This window comes from Crocodylus porosus, unplaced genomic scaffold (genome assembly GCF_001723895.1).
Source record: "Crocodylus porosus isolate Cpor-Errol unplaced genomic scaffold, CroPor_comp1, whole genome shotgun sequence".
Classification (NCBI taxonomy): Eukaryota; Metazoa; Chordata; order Crocodylia; family Crocodylidae; genus Crocodylus; species Crocodylus porosus.
In genome coordinates, this window is record NW_017728909.1 from 19,076,977 (window position 1) to 19,083,661 (window position 6,685).

General features: G+C 53.0%; 1 protein-coding gene across 10 annotated transcripts in view; it reads left to right on the top strand.

Moving 5' to 3' along the window:
- CELF4 (CUGBP, Elav-like family member 4) overlaps window positions 1-6,685 on the top strand; it is an 860,358-nt gene that overhangs the window by 759,765 nt on the left and 93,908 nt on the right. The window lies entirely within an intron of this gene.

Genomic DNA, 6,685 nt, shown 5'->3' on the forward strand with positions numbered 1-6,685 from the left:
TTATGAGAGGAGGACTCGTGGCGGGGCAGACCTTTCTTGGCCCATCCAAAGCCATCACGAGTGCCAGCACATGGCAGAGGCTTGAGAAAACCACAGCAAACATATCCCTGCTCCTCACCCCTTTTTTATTTTGGTGCAAAAGAAAGCATGAGAAAAGAAGAAAACAACATGGCTAGAGGAGCACAGGTTTGCAGGGCCAAGCACTTTCTCCTGGACCTCGACAGGAGCGGCATGGGCCAGCGCCTCTGGAAAGGAGACCGCAGGCTTGGGTGCTGTGGTGGGGACTCAGGCACCCCCGGCGTTACACACCTGAGTTTGAAAGCGATAATCCTCCCCATGCCCCGGCTCCCAAAGGCTGGAAGGAGGGGATGGGATATTGCCGGGATTGCCGGAGGTGTCGAGAGTCTGGTTCATGTTTGCAAAGGGCGGCAGAGTCCCCAGGGCAGCGATGCTCACAGAAGCGCACTAGGCAATAGGAGGGAGAGGGGACGGCCGCTATCCGGAGGTGGCGGGGCAGGGGACATGGAGGGGTGGGGGGAGCAGAGCAGGCCAAGAAGTGGGGGGCCGGTGCTTGGAGGGGACTGTCACCCGAGGGCCTCCTTGCCCGCTGCCTGGCGCAGGATGCAGGGTGGCGAGCCCGGGGATAGTTGGGGATTGCAGCTGGAGAATGAAGAAACAGTGCCACGCTGAGGGCAGAGGGAAGAAAGGTTGGGGAGGGGGGACAGGCGGAGATGGTGGAAGAACAAAGAAACTGCTGCTACTGTCCATTGCGAAGCCAAACAGGGGACGGTGCAAAGCGAGGAGCGGAGGGGCTGCGGGACAGGATCACGCCCCCCCAAAAAAATCTGCAGTGAAGTTAGGCCAGCAGCAAGGCAGGGATTTCCTGACAGAGCCAGGAAGGAGCAGAGATGCTGTGGGAGGGGAGCAGAGCGGGCGCGCTCCCTCCCAAAGCTCGCTCTGGGGAGTTGGGGGCTTGCTTTCCTGCAAAGGCATTGACACCCAGCTGCCCCTCTCATCCCCCTGGTCTGCAGCCCCGGTCGCGCAAAGCCTGCTCCCTCCGCAGGCTTTTCAGACCGCTGGAATATGGCTTGTAGTCAAACAAAGAGGACACGAGCTCCCAGCCCGCAGGCTGTGGGAAGGGCTGGGGGAGCAGGTGGGAAAGGGATGAGAAAGTGCAGGGGCGTTTTAATGCCGCCGCTTTATTTGGCAAGGGTCGCTCCCCGAGAGATTAAGGAGAGGGGTCTGTGAAAAGATCCAGCTCCGACTTTCACGCTCCCTGCGGTGTGAGACTGGGTTGAGGTCATTCGGACACTTGGACCTTCCCCATTTCAGCCACTTGGGTCAACTGGGAACCAGGTGTGTTTCACAGCAGAGGGGAAACCGAGGCAGGGAAGCGGAGGGACCAGAGAGAGGCTTTGAGCTTCTTCCCACTTTGTGTGGGGTGTGTAAAAGTGATGTGACGGGGGGCTGCGCCCCTCCATAGGGGGATATGTCTTCCTGAGGATCGTAGGCGCAGTCTGGGGCTGCTCTAAGTTACTTTGGTCACCGAACGGCCCCAAGCAAGCACTGCCAGGCTACAATGAAATCCCAGGCCTGATCCTTTTTTCCCCCAGCTCATATATAGTGCGTTGTGCCTGTCCCCCACCGAAGCATCTTCCCAAGCTGACCTGCACTGTCTTTCCAGGTGCTTGTGTAGATGTATAAAGGACCTAGACATTTTATAGACCATGTCCAGGAGAGGCCAGTGGAGTAGCTTTGTTATTATAACAACCAGGAAAAATATCCATTGCCAAGTGACAGGGGCTGCCATTCGGGAGAGGCTACAGGGGCATTGCTAGGCCCAGCCTGCCTTGGGATAGCATTGCTACATGGCTTTCTAAGAGGTGAGACCCGAGTAATAAAACATCCCAGGATCTCCCCTTCTCTCACAGGGCATTTCCTCTCTCACCAACCCACCCAGGGCCGTGTCTGCGGGTGCTTTGAATGTCAACCATACTTCGTTAAAGGTCTCCGTCCCGCTGCAGAGCTGGCCTCCCGCCACAGCGTTCAACTCCTTCTAGGGCTCTGCGATGCTCCGAGGCGCAGGATTAACACAAGGGGAAGGGAGGGATCGACACATGGAAACGTCCCTTTCATTAGAGAGATCTCAAAGCAAATGCTGGTCTTTTGGGTAATGAATTTACCCAGGTGTCTAGTCCCGCCAGTCGCTTTTCTCTTTCTTTTCTTGGGAAGAAGGGCAGGTCCAATGTCAATGTTCCCCCAAATGCTGCCCATCCAGTTCCCTTGCTTTACTCCTTGCAGCGCTTGACTTGCTGTGGGGAGAATAAGCACGACCCCACTGAAATGGCCTTTTTTGGGGCATCCTCTTTGTCTTCGAGCAAGAGCAGAAGCCCCCTTCTCACCCGGGGAGTGCAGCCATCACCCAGATTTCCAGATGAGCCTTACGAGAGAGGCCGAAGCCGTTTGCTTTACCCACTTGCCTAATGTCTCCCCCACTCAAGTGTAATGCCTGCCCTTCTCTTGTTCCCTGCAATGTTCTTCCCATCCCTTGGGGAGGATGAGGTAAAATAGTGTCCGGTGCCTCCTAACCAAAAACTTCTTGTCCACTGGGGAAATAGGGCGGGCTGATTTTTCCCTCCCGAAAAGCAGCACAAGACTGGAAACGTTCATGGTGAAATGGGGCCTCTCACCAGAGCGAGTTGGCACACTCGAACAGGAGATTTTTACCACCATCAAACCTCCTATGAAATATGAACCGTCTTTTCTACCCAGGAGAGCTTTTGCAATCTTTTCTCCAAAGCCTGATGAAGGGGGTTAGTGCCCGAAAGCGTGCATTTAAATCTTTTTATTTATTTTTTTGGCAAAAACATAGTTGGTCTAACAAAAGATATCCCCTCTGCCACTAGTCCTGAATGCTTTTTCCTCTAGCCCAATACGGCTACAACCTGGAGACTTGGCACCCTCTGCTCTTTTCCTTGTCTCCTCCCTTCTCCAAATCCACAACATCACTTTTTGGGATAGTGTGAGCTCTCTTACAAAGTAGGAGTATCCCAGGTCTGGTAGGATTTCCTCCAAGCTTTTCCTGCTGGATGCAGGGATGCTTTCACGCGCACTGTTACCATGCCATGGCTTTGCACAACCCCCCCCCGCTCCCACTGTTGTGATACCCCGGCCCAGGCCTTCAGCTGGTGTGCGACAGCACAGCTCCATGCATTGCAGAGCAGGTCTGCGGGTTCATATACGGTGAGGATCCGGCCCCAAATAGTGTAACAGTGGCAGCCCCCGAGCCTGGAAGGCAGTTTGCTCCATATCCAATGAAGCAGCGTGTTGCTCTTGTGTTGGTTTTGCAGCACCGAGCTGGAGAGCTCTGCCTCGCTAGGATGGCCGGGCGAGCATGCATAGCTCACAGAGCTGCTCTCTCCTTGCTGTTCCCACTGATTGCTCCTCGTCTGGAGCCCCCCCACCTCCGAGCAGCAGCCCCTTCCCCCATCTGGGCACCGAAATCCTCCGCAGTCAGCCGCAGAACACAGCGTCTTGGCACCATGTCGAGTTGCCTTCACAGAGCCGGGGAAGTTTGGATTTGACAGGGCTGTCTCGCAGTAGGGAGGCCAATGTACTTCTCTGGAGCCTCCAGCTGGAGCAGAGGAGAGGCTGCTGCTAGACTTTGCACAGCCCAGCACCTGCAGTCGGAGGGTTTTTCAGAGTCTGATGCCGGGTCCAAGAATCCCAGGTAGAGATGAAGAGCTGCTGTAATCTCTAATTGCCTCCTTGCAGGCTGGTGCTATCAGGAAGAGAGCTGGTAGAGGAATGGTAAATATTTTTCTTGGAGAGTTTGAAAGGATCTGAAACCATTTTTGTTTCAGGGGGGGAAATCTTTTTTCTTTTTTTTTTCTTTCTTCTGTTTCTTTTTCTTTCCTTTTCATAGTTTCATAGCAGTTCAGGGCTGCAAGGGACCTTGCAGATCATCGGGTCCAGCCCCACTGCACGTGGGCAGGGAAGACCGGTGGGGTCAAATGATCCCAGCAAGATGGGTGTCAAGACCCTTTTCCTTTTGCATTTCCATTTCCATTTCCTTTCTTCATCTTTCTTTTTTCCTCTCCTCTTCTGTGAAATGAGAACAAATATTCAAAATCATTAGAATAAGAATTAAGATGTTTGCAATGTTCCCCCCCAGCTTTCTCCCACTTTTTTCCTCCTGAAAAGCAGGAGCAGGAAGGAGAACTGGCTCCACACCCGCATTATCATTTTCATTTCAATCAAATGGCTCCAAGATTCATGTTGTCACTTGGACAAAAAAGGAAACCCTCCACCATTCCCAGCAAGGCAAGGGTGGACGGGAAGGATGTCCTCGTGCTTGCAGTGCTGACCTTGGACGTGGCAGGCTAGGGTTCAAGGTCCTTCTCTACCACCAATTTGCCCTTGACCTTCCTGAAGTCGCTGCACACCTTGTGCCTCGCAGCAGAGGGGCCAGGAGCGTTAATGACTGTGAAGCACCAAGGTACCAGGGCGCCTTAGAGAGACACAAAAGATTTGCAGGAATTTTAATAGAGCTTGAAAAGCCAGTTTTAAGAGAGGAAAAGGGCATTATTTTGGCCCTCATCAAGGAAATTTAGCCTTTTAGATGAGTGGAGGCCAACCATTTGGCACCCTCCCTGAGTGCTGTTGCACTTCCCTGCCCCTGGCCGCTCTCCCGCTCTGCTTTCCGCTCCATGCCCTATCTGCTGCTGTGTCCCCTGTTCCCCCCACATCTACAGAGACGCCACTCAAGATCTCGCCCCCCCCCTTGCTTTACACAGTCTGGTGCAAGGCAGCATCTCCCTGTTAGTATTTCCTCTGCCCTTTCTGTCGTGCTGGACTCCTGCGGTCACAGCCGTTGTGGTCCCGGAGGGGCGAGGGGTCATCAGGCACTCGAAGTGCTAACCTGCCACAACTCCCAATGTCTTAACTGGGAACTCCAGGTGCCAGCTGGACTCTCAGTCAATGTGCGTATTATCCGTTTGGTATTCTTCATGGCTTTCCAGAGGGGTGGGAGACTCGGTCAAGTAGACGGACATGAGGTCAGGCGCCAGTGCCCATTAGCCTGGCTCCAGCCTTCCTCATTTTACCCACGCCTGGAGGTCTCAGAGCATCCTGCCAGAGAGCATCTCAGCTTGTGACTTCTTCTATCCGAGCCCATGACAGCTTGCATCTGCTCCCAGTAGCCCTCTGCCAACCTTTAAACCATTACACTGATCCTTGCTCCCAACCCTGGGTCGTCTTCCAGGCTACAAGCAACCCAACACCACCTTTGTAGGGCTTTGCAGAGGAAAGGGCCGACAGGCCATGCTTAGATGTGTGGCGGTCCCATGGTGTGAAAGGCTAGACAGGAATGGCATGGATGTGAAACAGCAAGATGCCCCTAAGAGGACCGAGGGCTCCCCTGTACCTGTGCCAGTTTAGGCTTGCCTCCGCAGCTGGAAGCCATCAGAAAAGTCACCCGACAAGGAGCTGAGTGAGAAGAGGCAGCGGAAAGCAGCAGCATTGCTGCAGGTGCACGTCCCAAAAGGAGAGCTGCCCCAGGGCGGTCCTCCACATGCATACCCCAAAAGGAGAGCTATCGCAGCCAGGGCGGGGGATAGGATGCATCACGGCTGAAAAAAATATGGTAACAAAGAGAGGCAAAGGCACCCCGGGAAGTTTTGGGCTCTCGGGGTTTAGCTGAGAGGCCGGGTCACCTTAACACAGTCCGCAGGACAGCAGCGATCTCACACAAAGCCCTGCCATCCCTCTGCAGCCCTGCATCAGGGACAATGTCAGCAGTTATTGATCCCGTCAATCGCCCTCTTACCGCTCTCTTCCCTTGCCTCTGCTGTAATAGAAAAACAGACCTCATTCCAGGCCGGCTTACGGTAGAGCCAAGGAAGCGCTTGACTTGAAAATCTTGCACCATACAGTTCGAAATATATGTTTACACAACGATAAATATATAAACAACAAGTCGATGGAGCTACTGCAAATCCAAATAGAAAAGTGGCTTAATTATATCTGCACCCTTTAAACCCGCCGCTGAAAAGATTATCATATTTGCATTAGCTAGATTTGTTTTGTGTTGGTGGGAGCAGAGAGAACGTCAAACAGCGAACGCCTGGAATTCAAATGTTCTCTGGGCCTGAAAAGCGCTGAATCCATCCAGTGTGGTGTATGACGGCCCTGGCACAAAAGCACACAAGCTCTTTTGCATATAAATAAGTCTTGAAAAGGAATGAGTTTTGCAGCTTAGGTGTGTAAATACCAATATAACAGCCAAATTCATTGGCTGTCATGATATACTGTACATGAAATATATCCCTGCCGTTCTTTTGTGCAAGTCTTATGTCTCTGCTGCAATCCCTTATACCTTTGTGGAGGCATTTGCAACGTCGAGCCTAATTCACAGCAACGTTTCTCCCATTTTATGCTGAGTAGGTAGTTCTGTTGACACTCCCCACCCCCCCAAAGAAAACCTATTTAACCCATTGTGAAAAATGCCGTTTGTGATCATCTCGTTCGCATCCGTTTCTGAAACACCTCAACTTTTGGAGCGTCTCCCCACCACGCTGCCTAACAGATGCTTAACTCGTGCGGACGACTTGAAGGACATGAGTTGTCAAAGCAGTCCAGCTCGTGGCCATCTTTGTACAGCCGGGAGGCATTTGGGGTCTGGCAG